The 17750-nt window shown below is 47.5% G+C and overlaps 1 protein-coding gene across 2 annotated transcripts in view; it reads left to right on the top strand.

The window, feature by feature from the left end:
* The window catches only part of B3GNT2 (UDP-GlcNAc:betaGal beta-1,3-N-acetylglucosaminyltransferase 2), an 83390-nt gene that overhangs the window by 38366 nt on the left and 27274 nt on the right, over positions 1–17750 (top strand). Inside the window, exon 1 of one of the 2 annotated variants that reach the window (XM_030877355.2) lies at positions 14231–14501. The exons of the other annotated variant lie outside the window; for it this stretch is intronic. The gene's annotated coding sequence lies outside the window, so the exon portion shown is untranslated. Of the gene's footprint in view, positions 1–14230; positions 14502–17750 lie in introns of those variants that run through there. 2 annotated transcript variants of the gene reach the window in all.

The raw sequence follows: 17750 nt of genomic DNA, 5'->3' as shown, positions 1-17750 counted from the left end.
CCAAGTCAAAGGCTCTTCACTCCAGGGCGTGGCCTTTAAGGACCCAGCTTCTACCTAAGCATATGCGCTCTGCTTCCTCCACATATACCCAGCTCCCATAGGTTTTGCCATTTTTCCATGCCAGTCCACTCAAGGCCACTACATTTCCTATTGGGGGTGGCATGTGGGGTAGGCCCCTGGTCCTGGACAATTAGTGGCCATTCCTGGACATAGAACAGCTTGGTGCTATTTCTCTGAGCAGGGGGCTCTGGATAAGGGAGGATCCCCCTTTGTAGGAGACATTGGGTGTGGCAGAGCCCACAGCTGACATGCTCAGGGCCCCTTACTACCACACGATAAGCTCCTGGAGGTCAGAGGTCAGGGACCTGGTCTTACATTGGTTTTCCAGTAGCAAAGGCATTGTTTCTTTTAAGTCAGCCACTTAGTCAATATTTACTGAATCAGACTGGGCAAATAACCCTTAAGTTACAATTGGATACCTCAACCACATCCGTTCTTGGGGATCTTTTAACACACAAAGACATTTGACATTTGTTGAGAAGGACTTTGCTGATCCACAGGCAGAGAAGATGACCTGTGTTAGGCTGATGAAGAGACATGCTGGCAAAGCATGCATCCTGTTGGGAACAATGGCTCCCTTTCTCCTGAAATGCCTCCCAGCTGTGTGTGGCCAAGCCAGGGCTAGGCTCAGATCCTTGCACTAAGGAGTGTCTCACATTAGCAGGAGAGCAAGTGAGGCACTGCCTTCCTGCTATGGTAACCCTCTTATTTCGTTTCAGTGATACAAGTTATTGACATTGTGCAGAGAGACTGACACCATCGATTCTTCCCAGAGCGAAGTTGGCCTTTCTGATGATAAGCATAGGACTCAAAGCTATGTATCATGGAGGTGTTTTCTTCCTGGGTGGATTCGAGGAGTAGAATTCCTTTGGCTGAAAAATGGGGGTATGAACCATAGTAAAAGCTGCTAGCAGAAACGTCTGTGGGCTCTCCTTACATTTCTGGCCTAGAATCTCTGAGGCAGAAAACAACTATTCTCCTTGCAGGAACAGCTGGCCTGTTCTGCAGGACACAGCTTTCCAGACCAAACTCTCAAGTCCTTGGGAGACCTGCTTATCCGGAGATTAAGCTAGACAACAACTTGAGAGTTATCCATGAACACAGGATTTGACCCTTGGGGCAGAGGAAGGTTTTAATTAACTTCATCTGAGAAGTTTCCAAGGCCTTTCCAGCTGTTTTGGAATGTTGTGTTCCAGGCTTTAGAGGTTAAAACTTCCCTTTCTGGCATCCAAAAGTGACTTTTGGAAGCAAAATAAGAATAGCTTTTAGACCCCAATATCATAGTACATCAGCCAAGCCTGGATCTTGCCACTAAATGGTGAGAAACTGTCTCTGGGGTTTCCTTAGGGACAGAATGGCATGTTTGACCTTAGACATGAGGACTTGGCAGTCTTGGAGCAGACTCTGCTAAGGTCTGGGTCTTCTCCCAATATCTGTGACTCTGAGGGGCAGCTGGCAAAATTAATGGCCAGCCAGGCAGTGTTGAATTCCAAGAGAAGAGAAATGTTGGCCCATCAGTACCCTGAGGCCTGGTTTTCCTGACATCTTGAAAGAGAGGGTACCTGTTGGGACTGGTGGATCCAAAAAAGTCAAGGAAAATGGTATGGGATTTGTTTTTTTCTACCTAAAAGGATGTGCTGCATCTTTTCATGAGTGGACATCTGATTCTTTCATTCAGGGGGTGTTGATTGAACCCCTTTTGCCCATCAGGTACTGTCAGTGCTGGTGGTTGAAGGACAGAGCAGTAAACAGTCACACGTTTTAAGGGCAAGGACCATGTTTCATCCTCCCCGGTCTTGCTTATAACGGACATTCACATAGTATTTCACTGAAATGGTTCCCCCAAAGTCACAGCTTCTCCCATTCACCAGTGTCCATTTTCTTTCCCTTTCCCCCCTTTAACTGATCTCCTATCTCACCAAGTCAAGAAAATACATTCATAGTCTTCCCTATGCAAGTTGCTGACTTGCACAACAGTTCACCTTACAAACCAAACCAGAAGAGAAAAAGAGGGAAAGGAAAGTAAAATTGGTTTCCCTTGAGCCTTGCCTGGTTTTCATCTGGCACAACCTGATTCTAAGAGGTTGCTGGTCACACTGGCAAAAAGCCTGTTTCACCCTAACTCTTTCTCCCCACTGCCTACTCTCTCATTTAAAAAAAAGTTGTTTTTTTTTTAATGAATGTTTTCTGATTATGAAAGTAATAAATACCATTTGGAAAAGAGAATAAACTCTTCTACACACCCAATACATTTAAAAAATGATTTTCCAGGGTGAATTTCTGAAGCCATGCTTGGCTCTTCCCTCCCAGAGTTTTCTGGAAGAGGCAGATGAGTAAATCCCTCCATCTCTGGCCTTTGAATCCATCATGGTACCTGTTGCCCATTGAGAGTGCTTTAGCCCCAGTGCCTGTGATTTTATGCAGATGATCGTAGCTGCCCAGATGTTCATTTTACCCAGATTTTTACTAGTAAAAGTGTGGGAAGACAGGCAGGAAATGGAAAGAGGGGCCCAGAGGTGAGATTTTATGTTTATAGTGGAATTAGCACTGGACTGGGGCTGAGCCCTCAGTTTGAATCCAGGCTTTGCGGGTAACTAGCTATTTCCTTAAGAGAGTCTCTCAGCCTCTCTGAGTGTTTATCATTTGTAAAATAATAGTTGATTTGGTTATCGCTAAGGTTCTATAAATTGCCCTGACCCATAGTTTAAGAATAAACGTTTATTTGGTTAATCTACTTTTTCTTTCCACCATGGTTCTCACTCCTTTCATTTCAAAGACCTACCAATTTTACTGTTTCCTGCTACCCAGCCCCACCGCTCTTCCATGTAGTAAGGAGCGAAATGTTCTCCTTTCCAGCTCTTCATGTCAGTGAGCAAACTCATCTCACTTCTTAGTCATTTCCATTCTCTTTCTCTATGCTCTTTCTGTTGTGTTCCCAGCCTTTTAACCCAAATGAGACCTCACAAAAGCAGGTTTGCCCCTCTGATCAAGGGCTTTAATTGACACATTCAATTAATTAACAAGTCTTTAATGTGCACCTACAATAAACAAAGCAGGGTTCAGCACTCTTAAAAACATAAAATACGTTTAGGATGTGTTCTTAGCCTCCTAGGAGACAAGACCTCTAAGGCTGCAAACCCCCTTGCTACCTTCTGGTCCTCCACTGACTTCCATGCAGCCAACACTGATAACCATCTGTCACGCTGAAACCTTCTCTTCCCTGGGCTGCTGCATCTCCACACCCTGTTTTCCACCTTCTGTTACTGAACGCAGGTGCGGCTGCTGGCTGCTCAAAAGCCAATACTCAAGAGAAGAGTGTTGGTTGGAAAAGGAAAGATGGTTTATTCAGGAGGCTGGCAACCTACGGAGAAGGCGGACTCCTGACCCAGAACCAACTCTCAAGATTCTGCTTGGCCATGAAAGTTTTTAAAGGGAAAAAAGGGAAGCTAGTCTCACTTAATCATTTGGGGAGGGGGTCACTGTCTTCGTCATCTTTCACCGGGTGCAGACTTGCTGACTCCTTGTGATCTTTCTTTAGATGCTATCTTGTTCACACACTTGGCTCGCAGGATTACCGAAGGGGAAGCTGGGGAAAAGATCTAGTCATCCATTAATTACTTATTGTTCATTTCTACTTCTTTAATTTAAGAAAAGAATCTACATGTTAAGCCAGGCATTGTGTGATCAGGGACTTGCAAAAGCTATCCAATTAGTGAAGCATGGGGCACAAGCTACAGGGGTTAGGTTAACTATTACCTAGTAATCTCACATCTGTAATTAAGTTTTTAAAGTTTGAGGGAAACAGAAATGGATAAAAAAAAGGGCAAAAGAGCTGATTCCATTTCCTCTCTCACTTCTTCCTGGCTTTCTGATCCTCCCTCAGGCCCATTCACTAAATTTGGTCCTCGGCCCTCTTCTCTTCTCAGTCTCTTTTCATTCCCTGGACCATGTCAACCATTCCCATGACTTCAGATACCATCTATATGCTGATAATTCCCTGAAATATATATCTTCATTCAGATATATTAATATGCCTGGAGCAGCACCTGTGATCAAACACATTAACATATTTATAGTGAAATATGGGATAAATGAAAACTATAACTACCCCCCCCATAAATTCCAATCAGGTTTTACTGCCAAAATAACCAAGTTAGTTATAGTGCCACTATGAAAAAAAGTTTTCATTTTCCAGAGACTTATGGACTTCAGAATTGCAGAGATTATGGACCTGTATGAAGAGGCGTGGCCTTTGTTAGTCCAGAGGGGGAAAAAGGATAACAAAAACTTCTCTGCATTTCCCTTTCCACAGAACAATGAGTATCCACAAGACTTGAGGTCTCTCCTGCTGGAATGAGAGTGACCAGAAACTTGTAAACAGTTTTTCTTGTTAAAAGTAATAATAAGATAATAAAGTCCTATCGTATCTGGCTTCTGACTACAACAATGGCATTATTAGATTCAAGTCCCTTACTCTACCTAGAATTTCTCACTTAGCTGAAATGCTTGGGATTTCTGTAACACATAGTCTCTGTACTTCCTGAATATACACACAAACACTCCTGTGTATAGCTTTAATTCTTGGGCATTCAACTAGATACATAACAATTAACAAAGTAAACTATCCAGCTCTTTCAATGACAACTGTTTTCATACCCTAGCTTAACACTTCTCTGTGAGTTGGCTGTACAGCCTGATTAGTAACAGACCTAGAGAATGTTCAAGAGGCTAGGGGTGGGGGGACAGGGCAGCATGGAGAGGCTGGATAAAATGTTATTTTAGTATTTTCAGTGAGACAGAGAAAAAATTCATGCAAATATCTCTACTCCCACCCCACCCCCGCTTTTTGTTTTATAAAGCCTTTCTTTGTCCAAATCTCAATTTTTGGATTAGACCCTTGTTGACTGTGTCTGCTTAAGTCCTAGATAAAGGCTTATTTGTTTGACCTGTCGTATCCGTAATTGGTCTAACTGCTCGTTTTGATTTTCCCATTGTGTAGACTGTGCTAGGAAGCTTGGCAGGAAGCACACTATAGAAATGTGGAACTGAACAGCTTAATGTGTGTAATTTGGGAAGTTCAGCAGATGCCAGAGCTTAGCAGGCTCCTGGCTTGTTCAAGACTGTTCCTGTGGATTTTCATTCTTGTGGGCATCACGTTTCTTAAGTCTGAGGGTTTGGGTCCCACCCAAACTCAGTCCACATAGCCATCTCCCAGCTGTCCCACTTTTAAAAGCCAGGATGGTAGCTGACACTTGGAGGCTCTCCTGTCATCTCTTCCTAAGGAAGTGGAAGGGTAATGAGGTAATTGGGTTCCAGAGATGGTTCCGGTAAAGGCTGACATATAATGCTTTCTCTAGACATGAGCGTGGACTCCTAGTTGGTTTCTAGGAGATCTGAGGGATTGCCCATGCAACATCCATCACTCCTACAGTGGATGACATGTTGAGCCACCCAGATCCCCCCTCCAAGACTGAAGCACTCATTTCCCCATCTCCTGGGAAGGTTGACAGCCGCAGTCATCAGCTGAGTCCCTCTCTGAGATTTTTCCTCAGCCGAAAAGAGCCGCCTTGCCCCAGGTAATGCTCCCTTCCCAGGGGCAGCCCACATCTAATGTCTGATTGATACAGGAGTAAAAAGACCTAGCTCTCTCACCTCAATTTGGGACAACTCTGAGCCAGCCCAACACCAGAGCTCCCTGGAAGATCAGCTAAGGTTTTTACTGTGATTTCATTGCAGCTCAACTTCTCCCTTTGTCCACTCCTGCTTACTTCACTTCTTTCAGGTGTTGATGCTGAGAGTACTCCCCAATAAACTTCCTACACGCAGGGCCAGGGAAACCCTACCTGTAACACCCCCTTTGTCCTGGCTGGTAGCACTGTGTTTTGGGGTCCATACCTTCTTCATGTGAAGATTCAGGAGTAAACCTTAATTAGTCTAAACTAGTCAAGGTGGTTCCATTGACTTAGCCAGTGATTGGCTTAGGAAGGGTCATGTGACTCCATCCCAGCAAATGTGTTGCAAAGGGGAATCTCCTAGGAAAATTTTCCTGAATCATAAAAAGAGACAAGGGGAAGAAGAGACCCTTTTCTATCTGAATGAGATGCTTTTAGAAAGGAACAGAGCTGGGAAGAAGGTAGAGCCAAGAGAACAGCAGAGAAATCAAACTGAAGCAGAAGCCACCCTGCTTATGATCTTTTTGTCATCTGCGATAAATCCCCTTTGACATCACACTAGGGATTTGTCACACAAGGACTTGATGATGGAGTTGGCTCTACAATCTGTGAGTTTTGTTCCGGTTCCAACTGCCCATTCCATTTTCCCACCTTTTGGGGGCCTCTGCTTTTTGAAATGTTTGTTTGTCAGGATTCTTTCTCTTGGAAGTTTCTTGATGACCCAAACTCTCTTTTTTCTGACTTCTGATGATCATTAATTTGACTTTTGTTGATCAATTAAACTCTGTTTCCTTCTTCTATGGCATTATGGGCATGGAGTTTATAGAGTTAATGTTATGCAATAATGTGCATGTGCAGCTGGGGGTGGAGGGAGGGTGACTTCTAAAGGAGGCTGATTCTAGAAAACCACGTTCTGGGATGGCTTTAGATGAGAAAAGAAGGAAATGGTGACGGAAAGGTTTTCAAATTGTAGAGGAATAAGGGCTTGAACCTAATGTTTGGCCCAGAATAGGGTATTCATTTTTAGAAAAGTGCATCCTCTCCGTAGTTTATTTTGACAAGTCAGTTCATAGCTTCCCCAGAGTTTGGTGCTGGAGAAATTGCCCAGCACCGTAGTGGGACTGATGGTGGGGAGCCCTCTTCTTTCTCTCACTTGCCTGTACTCCCCTCTGCCTAAACACTGCTGCTGCCCTTTTTGTTTTGTTTTGCTAGTTGAGGTCTAATTTATAACCAATAAAATTCACAAATGCAAAGTGTTCAGTGTGATGAGTTTTGACAGTGGTATGCTCCCATGAAATCATCATTCCAGTCAACAGATGGAACATTTCTCTCATCTCAGAAAGTTCCTTCAAGCCTCTTTCCAGTTAATTCTCTCCTCATCTCCAAGGCAACTAGTGTTCTGATTTCTACCACCATAGATTAGTTTTCATGTCTTCTTGAACGTCATATATATTCTTTGGTGTATGAATTCTTTCATTCAACATGAAAGATGTGGTTTTGAGATTCACCTCTTTGCCTGAGTAAATCCTGCTCACCCTTCAGAGCTCACCCTTCAGGCCAGCAGATCTTTGTTATGACCCTTGGAAATTACTGTTGTGTAACAATTGTGTTTACAACTGAGAGAGCTTCCAGACCCGGGGAAGCTTTACAAAGGATGATGCCAGCAAAGAGGCATTAAGTTCTCTAATAGGCTTATGCCCTGATAATCGTATTAATGGCACTGTCTCATGCTTGATGCTGCAATTATGGGCCTCTCCTCTTGAATGTAATTTTGGAGTTTGATAATAATTGAGAATATGATTTTGCATTTCTCTTTAACAAGAGTTCCATTCCCTAAACAACATGATGCCCTTAATAGAGATGACTCTTGTGCCCCTTCAAATTGCTGACTTTATACATCACTACAATGGCATGAACAAGCTAGACTTTACTCACCTGGGAATTCTGAGTTTTTCCTGCATCAGGACTCTGTGGGCTATGGAACAAATCCCCTGGGAATCATGACATTGGTTTCTAGCATCTGCATCTGATAATGAGGTTTTATGTTTTTCTGCTGTTGCAAAGTCAAAGTAACCTTGGGAGAAAGGGTCTGCTTTAGGAGTCAGGTGATTTTTAACATGTGACTTAATTGTCAACATTTAAGATATTATCTCTAGTTTCAGGTGTTTGGCCTCCAGAAAACTACTTTTGGGGCCTTCTTTTTCTCAGTTGTAAGTTCCAAGGGATTTGGACTAGAATTCTAAGAATTTCACCCTTTCCATCAGAAATTAATATTTTAGCTATTGAAAGAAGGTGGTTATTGTTTTCATGGCCCCAACTGGAACTGATTAACAGACTAGCCAATCACTGCTATCCTTTTGAAGAAACCTTCGTCCACAGCATATATAAGATTTGGGGATTTTTGCTTCTGATGCTACCCATGTGCACTTGGCTCTGTGGCATGCTGGGATCTTTTCCAGGCCTGTGGTAAAGGGAGGAGGGAAGTCCAGGGCAGAGGCACCAACCAGGCCATGGGGGCTAGCCACTGAGGAGGAAGGCCCTCATTCTGAACAGTGTCCAGAGGGCTGCAGGAGTTGGCTTCAATATAACAAAGGAGGTGGAAGTCAGCTCTGGCATTGCAGGTCTTGGGCTCTCGGGGGGCAGCTCTGTGGGGCCTGTATCTGAATGGCAGGTTGCTGGGTGCTTCTGGACAATGAGGCAAAGGCAGTAAAAAGCAAAGGAGGCAGGTGTGGGAACTGGCTCAGGGCTTTTGTTCTATGGACATGCAGGTGCCCTAGGCTGACCAGGTGCTATGAGGCAGATGGCAGAAGGAGGGGCATCCAGGACTCCTTGCTCAAAAGCCCACAGTCTGGCTGGGCAAAAATACCAGGTGTGTGCTGGCACCAAACAGGGCACAGGAAACTTGCTGAAGATCAACCTCTGTTTCACCAGGAAATGGGTGGTGACATGAGAGACCCAAACATGAAAGGCCAGGGCAAAGCACATAGGATCCATTTGTGTAGCCCAGGCTGCCCAACCAGCTAGGTGGAGCACAGGTCTGTGACTGAGAGGGGAGCAAGGCTATAGGAGTGACAACAGAAGCAGGGAAACCAAGACAAAACGCTTGACCTGGAAACTTTTCGTAGACCCATGTCAGACTGACATCTTTGCAGCCACAAAGGAATGGGCATATTTGCAAATATTCTCCTCAGGATAAGTGATCAGTCTGGGCCCCTTCCACCCCACCTTCTCCAGGAAGCCTCCCAGCCTTTTCCAACTCTGGCTAATTGTTCCCTTGTCTGAGCTCAGAGCTCTTATTGTCTGCACCTTACAATTTAGCACTTAATCAGACACAGCTGTGCATTCCTCTCTAATTGTTTTGTGTGTGTTTGTCCTGACTCCGGGGCAAGATTACAGCTTCCTCTGGAGCAGGGACTCACAATCTTTTGGGAAGGGCTCCTGGGAGAGATGTGGGTGTATATGAGGGGCTTCTGAACAGGTAAATCACTCACATTCCTACAGTGCTTTGCAGATTAGAAAGTGTTTTTACTTAAGTTATCTCCTCTATTCCTTACAATTGCCCTGAGAGGGGTGTGTATTTTAGCGTCCTCATTTTACAGACAATGAAGCCGAGACAGAAGGGGTCAAGAACCCACCTGAGGAAGACAGAAGGTATGTAGCAGAGGTGAGACAAGCCTGAGATTCCTGATTGACTGCCAATCAGCCAGTGCCCCGTAGGGGTTCATTTGGTGGACAAAAAAGCCCCCGGTGGAAAAGAGGGAGAGGAGGAAGGGAGGCCTCCACATGCCTTTCTCCCTGATGGGAATCTTGGGGAGGAGAAGTTAGTCAGGGGGATGTGGCCCTGGCTTGCAGAGCTCCTGGGTCAGGCTTCATAGAGACAACTGGGGCAAAACCGACTGGGCGACTTGTTTCTGCTTTCAGTGTCATTCCCTCACGCATCCTCTATCCTGCCATCAGCCCACAGTGCCCACCCCTTACTGGGAGTTCCTGTCTTCTGAACTCCTGGTCACTCCCTCTTCCTCACTCTCTTAAGACTTTAGCTCCTGGCGCCGTGGCCTTCACACCATGACCCTGACCCCAATTCTTGCCCACATGCTCCTGGATGGCTTCACTAACCACACAGATGACCCACCCAGTACCCTGCCTCTCAGTCTCTTGACCTTATATTCTCCAGTGACTTTCTCCTCTACTCTCCCCCATCACAACCTGGCTTTGTCATTGTCCTAAATTTCTCCACCTCCTGAACCACAAACTTAAGCATCCAAAATCTCTGACTCAACCCCCTCTCCTTCCAGCATGACTGAGCTTTGACCCCTTTGACCCTTCCAGCCCACCGACTTCTGTCCTTTCTCTCTGATCATGCATCATATCAACCCCACTTTTGCCGAGGTTCTCAATTCCTTGGCAAAAGGAATTTGCTCCTCTGCCCAGCAATTCCTTCATCTGAGCCTGGACCAGAGCAGAGACAGCTGAGCTCTGCTGGAGGAAATCACAGAGGAGGACCAAAGGGCACCTTACAAGTGCAAGCCACCAACCTTAGGAGGGTTGCCATGCTGCCTTGCCATCCTGCCGTACCTCTGGTCATCTCAACCTTCTCACCTTCTGCAATGACTGTGTCAAACGTTCTCCATTCTCTTCAAATCCCTCATCTCTCTTGCCCTACTCCCAGTCTCCTCCCCAGAGTAAGAGGAAGGCATCAGGTGGAGGGATTCAACGTCCCATACCAAACCTGCCTGGTTCAGTTGACCTCCAACTGCGCCCTGGCTGTTATAATAGAGGAGGTGGCCTCCTGCATGAGGTCAGCCTTTCCACCCAGATTCTGGTTCCATCCTCTCCCATGGTCACAGGAACCACGTTTATTGTCCATTATCCTTCCCCTGCTGTACCTTTCTCTTCCTCTTCTCTATAAGGTCTTCCCCATCGGCATTTAAACACATTCAATTTATTCCACCCTAAAATTAATAAATATAAACTAAGATAAACCCACTGGTGACAAAACATTCTTTTCCAGCTATTTCTATCTCTGACCCTCCACAGTCAACCCTTTCAAGATTTGCCTGTAGTCAGTACCTTTCTCCATTTCTCCACTTCTCACGCACTTTTCAATCCACTCCAGTTTATCTTTCATCCCTTCACTCCACCCTTGGGTCTCTCCGCCATTTTGAGTGTTGTTGGCTACTGCCTCTTTACAACATATCCTTTCCCTGGCTCCATGACCCCACTTCCCAAACTCCTAGGTTTTGTTTTTTTCCTGCCTTTCTGGCTGCTCCTTCACCTCTGCCAGATAGTTTGCCTCTGGCCAGCCTTTAGATAAGGGCTCATCAGGCTCAGTCCTAGGCCCTCTTCTGATAGAACTCTATACTCTCCTAGGACACCATCTCACTCTCGGGACTTTATTGCTGCCTTTACACCAGCTACTTCATCCCCAGCCTCTCCACAGAGAACCAGACCCTACAGCCAAACATCTACTCAGCATCTCCACTTGGACATCTTACAGGCATCTCAAACCCACCTTGACCAAATGTGAACCTTGGCAAGGTTTTCTCAATCCTCTTTCCCTGAGGGTCCCCCAACTCAGAAAACGGCACCACCATCCATCTGGTTGAAGAAGCAGAGACCTGGGACTTCTCCTTGATTCCTCCCTAGCCAAACAATCACCAGGTCTTGTTGGTATCTACTTCTCTCCATTCGCTCAACTGCTTAGACAAACAGCCCTTTCCCTTATATTACAGCAGCAGCTTCCTAACTGTCCCTCCACCCCCTCCTCCCCCTTCCCTATTCATTCTTCACATTGCAATCAGGGTGATCTTACTGAAAATGGTACAGTACACCCTGGATGATCTAGTCTCTGCCTACCTCTCCAACATCCTCCTCAACCACACCCCCCTTCGTAGTGTGAACCTGCCAGGAACTCTTTTCCACTCGCCTCTCCTCTTTGCCTGAGTAAATCCTGCTCACCCTTCAGAGCTCAATGTCACCTCCCCTTGGACTCCCCAGACAAATGGTCCCTCTACCTTGCACTCCCTTTGGCCAATATCACAACTGTAATTATACAATTGATAGTGCATTTAATTGCTAAGTTCCTTTCTCTCCAGCTAAACTGTGAGCTCCAAGAGGGAAGAGTGTGTCTGCTACACACTCTTCACCACTTCAGTGCCTAGCCCTGTGCCATGCACCTAGTAGGTGGTCAACACATATTTGTTAAATAAATGAACAGTACATCTTTACCTACTCATGATGGACCAAGAGCAGAGACTGCAGCCAAATGTGCATTTAGCATGGAGTAATTTAGCGGAATAGCGGAATTCAGCATTGAGTAATTCCCCCAAAGACACAGTGTAACATTTACAGATACACTCCCAGCTGCATTAATTAATGGCACTATGAAGAGAATGCCCTTATTTTTTAATTTCAGGGCCTGGGCAGCTTTTGGCAGCTGCAGAGGATACAGCTTAATTTCCTTGTTGGTTGCCAGCTGACATTGTAGCAGTTCCTTTACTAAAACCCCTTGGCTGGCAGTCCCTGAAAGTATGTCTGTGGCTAGTGCAAGTGCATTTAAAGGGAAGGCGTATGTGAAGAAACAATATACTGATCTGATGGCAGAAAAAAATCTTCAGATGTCAGTCTTGTCCCCTCACAGCGTTTAAAGATCAGAAGAGCTGCCAGAGATATTTTTATTTAAACCAAGGAACACGGACTCAGGATTAATTATTTTGACACAGAATGAAAGACTCAGGCTTCATTTGTTTATTAATTTATACACTCTGAAGAGTTCTTAAAAGAATTTCTAATATCTTTATTTCTTTAAATCTGTTTCATTAGTTTTCTAAATTATGAGAGTTAATATAACTGGAAAAAAACCTCAAAGTCAATAAGGGTATAAAACTCATCTCCTCTCCTTCTGAAACCCCAATCCCACATCTGGGGTAATGGTGGTTAACAGCCTGTCTGTATCTTCCAGATGTTTTTCTATGAGTACACAAAAATCTGACTGTTTGGACTTTACATCCCAGTCTTAGGAGAATCATGTGATCAACATAAAAGCAAAAAGGACTGAAGGCTGCAAATCAAAACTTTCCCAGATCTGACTCAGAATTCGTTTCTAGAGGACCGCACCCACGTGGCTCAGTGCATCCAGCAGTGCATCCACCTGCTCTTCCTTTTCGCTCTGAGTTTGGATTAAGTGCCCATAGTTGAGTAGGCTGAGCTCAAAGGTGCCTGAAATGACTACTTTAGCAATTCCTTCTCTTTCAACTAATTCCGCCTCAGAAAGCCTTCTGAAAAATGCAAATAATTGAGGGTGTGGTGTTCTTAATTCCTTAGTCTGATTATCTAAAGGGGCTTGCTTTCTTCGTGTAGAGATAAATACCAAGAGACGGGGGAGCTTTCAAGTGCGCCTCTGGCCAGGCTTACCTCCTGGCGGAGCGCAAGGGAAACGAGCTGACTGCACTGCACTGGGCCTTTCAGGCCAGGGCAACCTCTCCATCCGGTCGTGCGAGGCTTACCTGGGGCCCTCAAAGCTGTGTCAACAGCAACTTGGACTCACCTAAGAATGCAGTGCTCTGGCGAGCCGGCGGGGGCGCTGGGATAGGAGGGTGCGTCGTGGTCCCCGGAATTCCCGCGGCTGGGTGTGGTTAGCGCCAAGCCCCCATCCTGCGGTGGGAATGTATGTCACAGTTCAGCCATTAAGGCTGCACCTAGGTATCCGCCCTGTCCCTTGGGCCGCGGCGCGGGTTCGAGGCCGAGCGTCTGGGCATCTTGCGTTTCTGGCTTCCCGAGACTCGCCTGGAACCTCGAGGAAACCCTCTACAGGACACCACAATGAGAACTAAAACCTCTCTCCCCATGTTCTGGGAGGCTTCATAAAACCGAAGATGGCGTGGCAGTGTCAAGTAGGTGTCATTTGGGCACCTAAGAGGTGGCGGCAGCTACTGGATGGGCAGAGAGCAATGGTCAAGTCCCATTTTGGCTCCGGTTCCCCCTAGCTACCCCCATCTTCCATGGTGAAACCCTGGGTTTTGCGGAGACACATCTGCCCAAGCACTTGGCGGCCGGGGTTCGGTCTAGGACCCGTCACAAACTGACTCCGGCCAGAAGACGCCACTGGAGTCCTCACCAGGCCATGTGCTTAGTTTCCCAACATCAGATGTACTGCAGGAGGGGCGACAAGAGGGATTAAGGTTAGACTGGAGTTGGAAAATAGTTCTTTTGAACTTCAAGCCGCCCTTTTCCCCCGACGGTCTAGTTCTCGGGGTTCCCTTCCCCCAGTTTAAGCCTTTGCTTTCCAGGTGAGGGCCCGGAGGGTCCCCGGATGCCAAGAGGAGCACCAGCCTGCGCCGGTCCCGCGCGTCCACCGCCCGACAAACTGGAGCTGTGCTTGCCCCGAACTTGGGGCGCGAGGCGGCGGGCCGGGCGGGGCGGTGACGTAAGGGGCGGTGCCGGGCCTGATTGGCCCGTGGGGCGGGGGCGGGACCGGGACCGGGCCGGGGAGCCCTGAGGCGGCGACGGCGGCGCCGGGAGCCGGAGCCGGAGCCGGGAGTGAGGCGCAGCGGCTGAGGCGGCAACAAGTGCCGGAGCTGAGCCGAGCCGGGGCCAAGCCGAGGCGGAGCCGTCCTGCCGCGGACACCACCCGGCCGCCCATCGCGGGCGCAACGCATGGAGCGAGAGCGGCGGCGGTCGCCGGGCTGAGCCGCGCGGAGCGGCCGGGACGTGGATGCAGCCGCGATCTCCCGCCCCCGCCCCGCTGAGCAGGAGCTGCTCCCGGACAAGGTAGGGCCGGGCGGGTGTGCACTCCCGCCGCCTCCCTCCTCCCCAGGCAGGCTCTGCGCCCTCTTACCTCTCTGGTCCCCGGCTCCCCCTCCACTGGCCCATCCTCTTTCCCTCCACAGCCCCGTTTCTCGCCGGTTCCGGCTTCGTACTGGCGCCCCAGAGCAGGAAACAGTCTCTAGGTGGCTCTTGCGGCGTTTAGGCGTCCCGGTCCTCCCCCTCGGCCCCCCCGCCACCTTCCTTACCCTAGAGGAAGAGGATAACGCAACCCGCGGCAGCCTGTCTTTTGAGCTTCCTGCCCCACTCCACATTCCCCCCCCCCGGGACCCGGGAACTGGGAACATCTCCGCCTCCCCGCTGCACCCCAACTTCCGGGGGAGCGCGCGTCGGGGTGATGCAGGCGTTGGGAAGGGGCGTCTGAGGCCTGGCGTCCTCATCTGGGTTGCACAGACGTTTTGGGGAGGGGGCCCTGCTGGATTTCGCGTTACACCCCCGCACCCCACCCTCGCACTGCGCTGCCTGCCGTGCCGCATGGGGAGATCAGGTGTTCTGTGAGCTACAGGGCCGCCAGCAGTCGCTCCCCAGCCCCATCCGCCTGCCAATGCCACCTCAGGGTCCCTAAAGGCTGGTTTCTGTGAAACTTAGAAAGAACCTTTTGCTTTGACCTCTACAAAAATATTCCACACCGCCCGCGTTGAATGATTAACCCGGCTACTTGACCGAAACCTGGGGAGGGGGAAGGGTGGGTGCTGCGGGAGCGTGCCTAGCCGGCCTCTGCGAAACACCTGGAGTGGAGGGTGGACGTGGGGGGCTGCTCGGGGCGGACTCCTCTAGGGCTGCGGGCGCGGGTCCTGACGGCTGCCCCGGGACGGCAGGCGGACCCTTCTGGAGGCAATAAAACTAAGTCACCTTAATTTCTAGGCCACAGTGCTTTCCACTCAGGGCTGGGGAGCCGCAGAACCTACTGGCTCCCCATCAAGTGGGGAGGAGCAGCCGAGATACTCCCCACAAGTGTCAGAGCGTGAAAGCTCATCTCTGAAAATAATATATACGTTTTAAACCTGGTTTGTTGAGGAGGCTCCCTCTCCTTCTTAAAACGTAGGGGTGGTATGTTTGTCTTTTCTCTCCTGCCCCCCATGGCCTCCTGAACTTCCCCAACTTCGTAGAACGGTAGTTTGGAACAATTATACCATATTCTCTTGCCGCTCCCCTGTTGGAGCCTTGCTGTAGATTTCAGATTGCAAAGCCAGTTGGTGAATATGGGCTTCTACTTGTTAAAACAGATCCTTCCAGTGTAATTTTGCTCCGGGGAGGTAATGGGTTGGTTAAAGAGGTGGCCGACAGGGCCAAGAATGGGACTAGGAAGGCGGGGACCCAGCCCAATCCTAGGGCTCTCAACCCAAGCCATTGCGTGGTCTCCCCCAGGTGTTATCTGATAGCTGCCCCAGAAGGAGGATAGGGCTGGGCGGTCCCTTCTTCCCACTGCCCTAGTTCCCTCTTCTGTTTCTTTATTTAAAATTTTTATTTATACTTTTGGCTGCGTTGGGTTTTTGTTGGGGTGCGCCGGCTTCACATTGAGGTGACTTCTCTTCTTTCGGAGCACGAGCTCTAGGCTCGCAGGCTCAGTAGTTGTGGCACGTGCGCTCCGTAGCTGTGGCTTGCGGGCTCTAGAGCGCAGGCTCAGTAGTTGTGGCGCAGGGGCTTAGTTGCTCCGCGGCATGTGGGATCCTTCCGGACCAGGGTTCGAACCCAGGTTCCCCTCACTGGCAGGTGGATTCCCAACCACTGCGCCACCAGGGAAGTCCTTTCTGTTTCTTTTAAATAGAGGTTATTAAGACTGGTGGAATTTGGGAGAATGTTACACAGAGTCCCTGTGCTCTTAAACCAGATTGGATTTTAAGACCAGGGAAGTTAGGGAGCCCTATACTTGAGTAAACCTTTTCCTACTGCCAAGCCTTTACAAATATCTTTATCTTTAGATCTGCCATTAGGAAGTACTTTTTCAGTTTGGGATACTGCTTTTTCCCTTGGGAATCTTCCTGCAATAGGGGCTCACTGCTCTTCGTTTAGTTTTTGTGCAGATGGCATGTGTATGATGCAGGCCTAATTCTCCGTAAGGGTTCTGAGTTCCCACCTTCACTGTTCACTGGTCTTGATTCCGCCACATACTGTTCCGTGACCTTGGACAAGTTGTTTATCATCCCTGCCTCATTTTCCATGTCTGGTTTTGGGATGGTAGTGTCTGGTCTACAGGATTGTTTTTGAGGACAAATAGGATAATGTTTGCCAAACTCCTAGCTGTGCATCATGAGGGGTGGGGTTTAAGAAGTGCTTAATAAGTGATGGTCATTGTGTAATCAATATAGAAGTTCCTCCAGGCACCAACTTCCCCTTACCAACAACAGTAACCATTTAGATTTGTTGGAGACTGAAATCAGCCAAATTTGGCAGATGGCAGATAGTTTTTAAAATCCAGGGAATGAGGTAATCTTTTGAGGAAAATAAACATAATATGCTTGTAAAAATTATGAATTGTTTTTTTTTCCTGGGTTTCCTGGATGGAGAGTTGAGTATATATAGGTGGCTTATAATTTTGAAAATTTCCTTGTTTTAAAAAAAACCCACAATTTAGATTTCTCTAATTCTAAGATACTAAAGGTTTGCTAAAAATAGGAAAGTGGAACTGATAATTCGTGGTGGATTTTTCACTGTACAGTTTGCCCAGATGCATGGCTTAAAAAAAAAAAAGTTACATTAGGAAATGAATGAGAACCCAAAAAAGTTAAAATCGTTTTGCTTTACCCAGTGCATTGTTGGTATAAAGCTAAGATGTTCTGGATACAAATGTGTGGGGCTTTTTCAGCTGATGCAGGGATAAGTGAATCCTTTGTTTCTCAAACTTTGAAACTGTAGGAGAGGAAAACTTTTCTCTTTTTCCCCTCCAAGTTCTTTGGCTGATCTAATAATTAAGTTGACATAAGACAGATTAATTGGAGAAAAACAAATTTCATATGTACAAGGATAAAAATATGTGACTCAAAGAAGTGACCAAAGCAGGCAGCTTTCGTACCTTTTAAAGAGACAAGGAAACAAATACATTTGTGAAGAATTGACAAAACAAAGGGGTTTGGGTTTAGGGTGACTGATGAGTGAAGAAGTAACAAGGTTTGTGCAGGCTTCTCAGCCCTGAATTCCCTATCTCTGGTGATAAGAATGCCTTCTACCCTCCTGGTGCAGGGGAGGGTACCTTCC

This window comes from Globicephala melas, chromosome 12, assembly GCF_963455315.2.
Source record: "Globicephala melas chromosome 12, mGloMel1.2, whole genome shotgun sequence".
Lineage (NCBI taxonomy): Eukaryota > Metazoa > Chordata > Mammalia > Artiodactyla > Delphinidae > Globicephala > Globicephala melas.
This window is presented reverse-complemented; position numbering and strand designations above follow the sequence as displayed.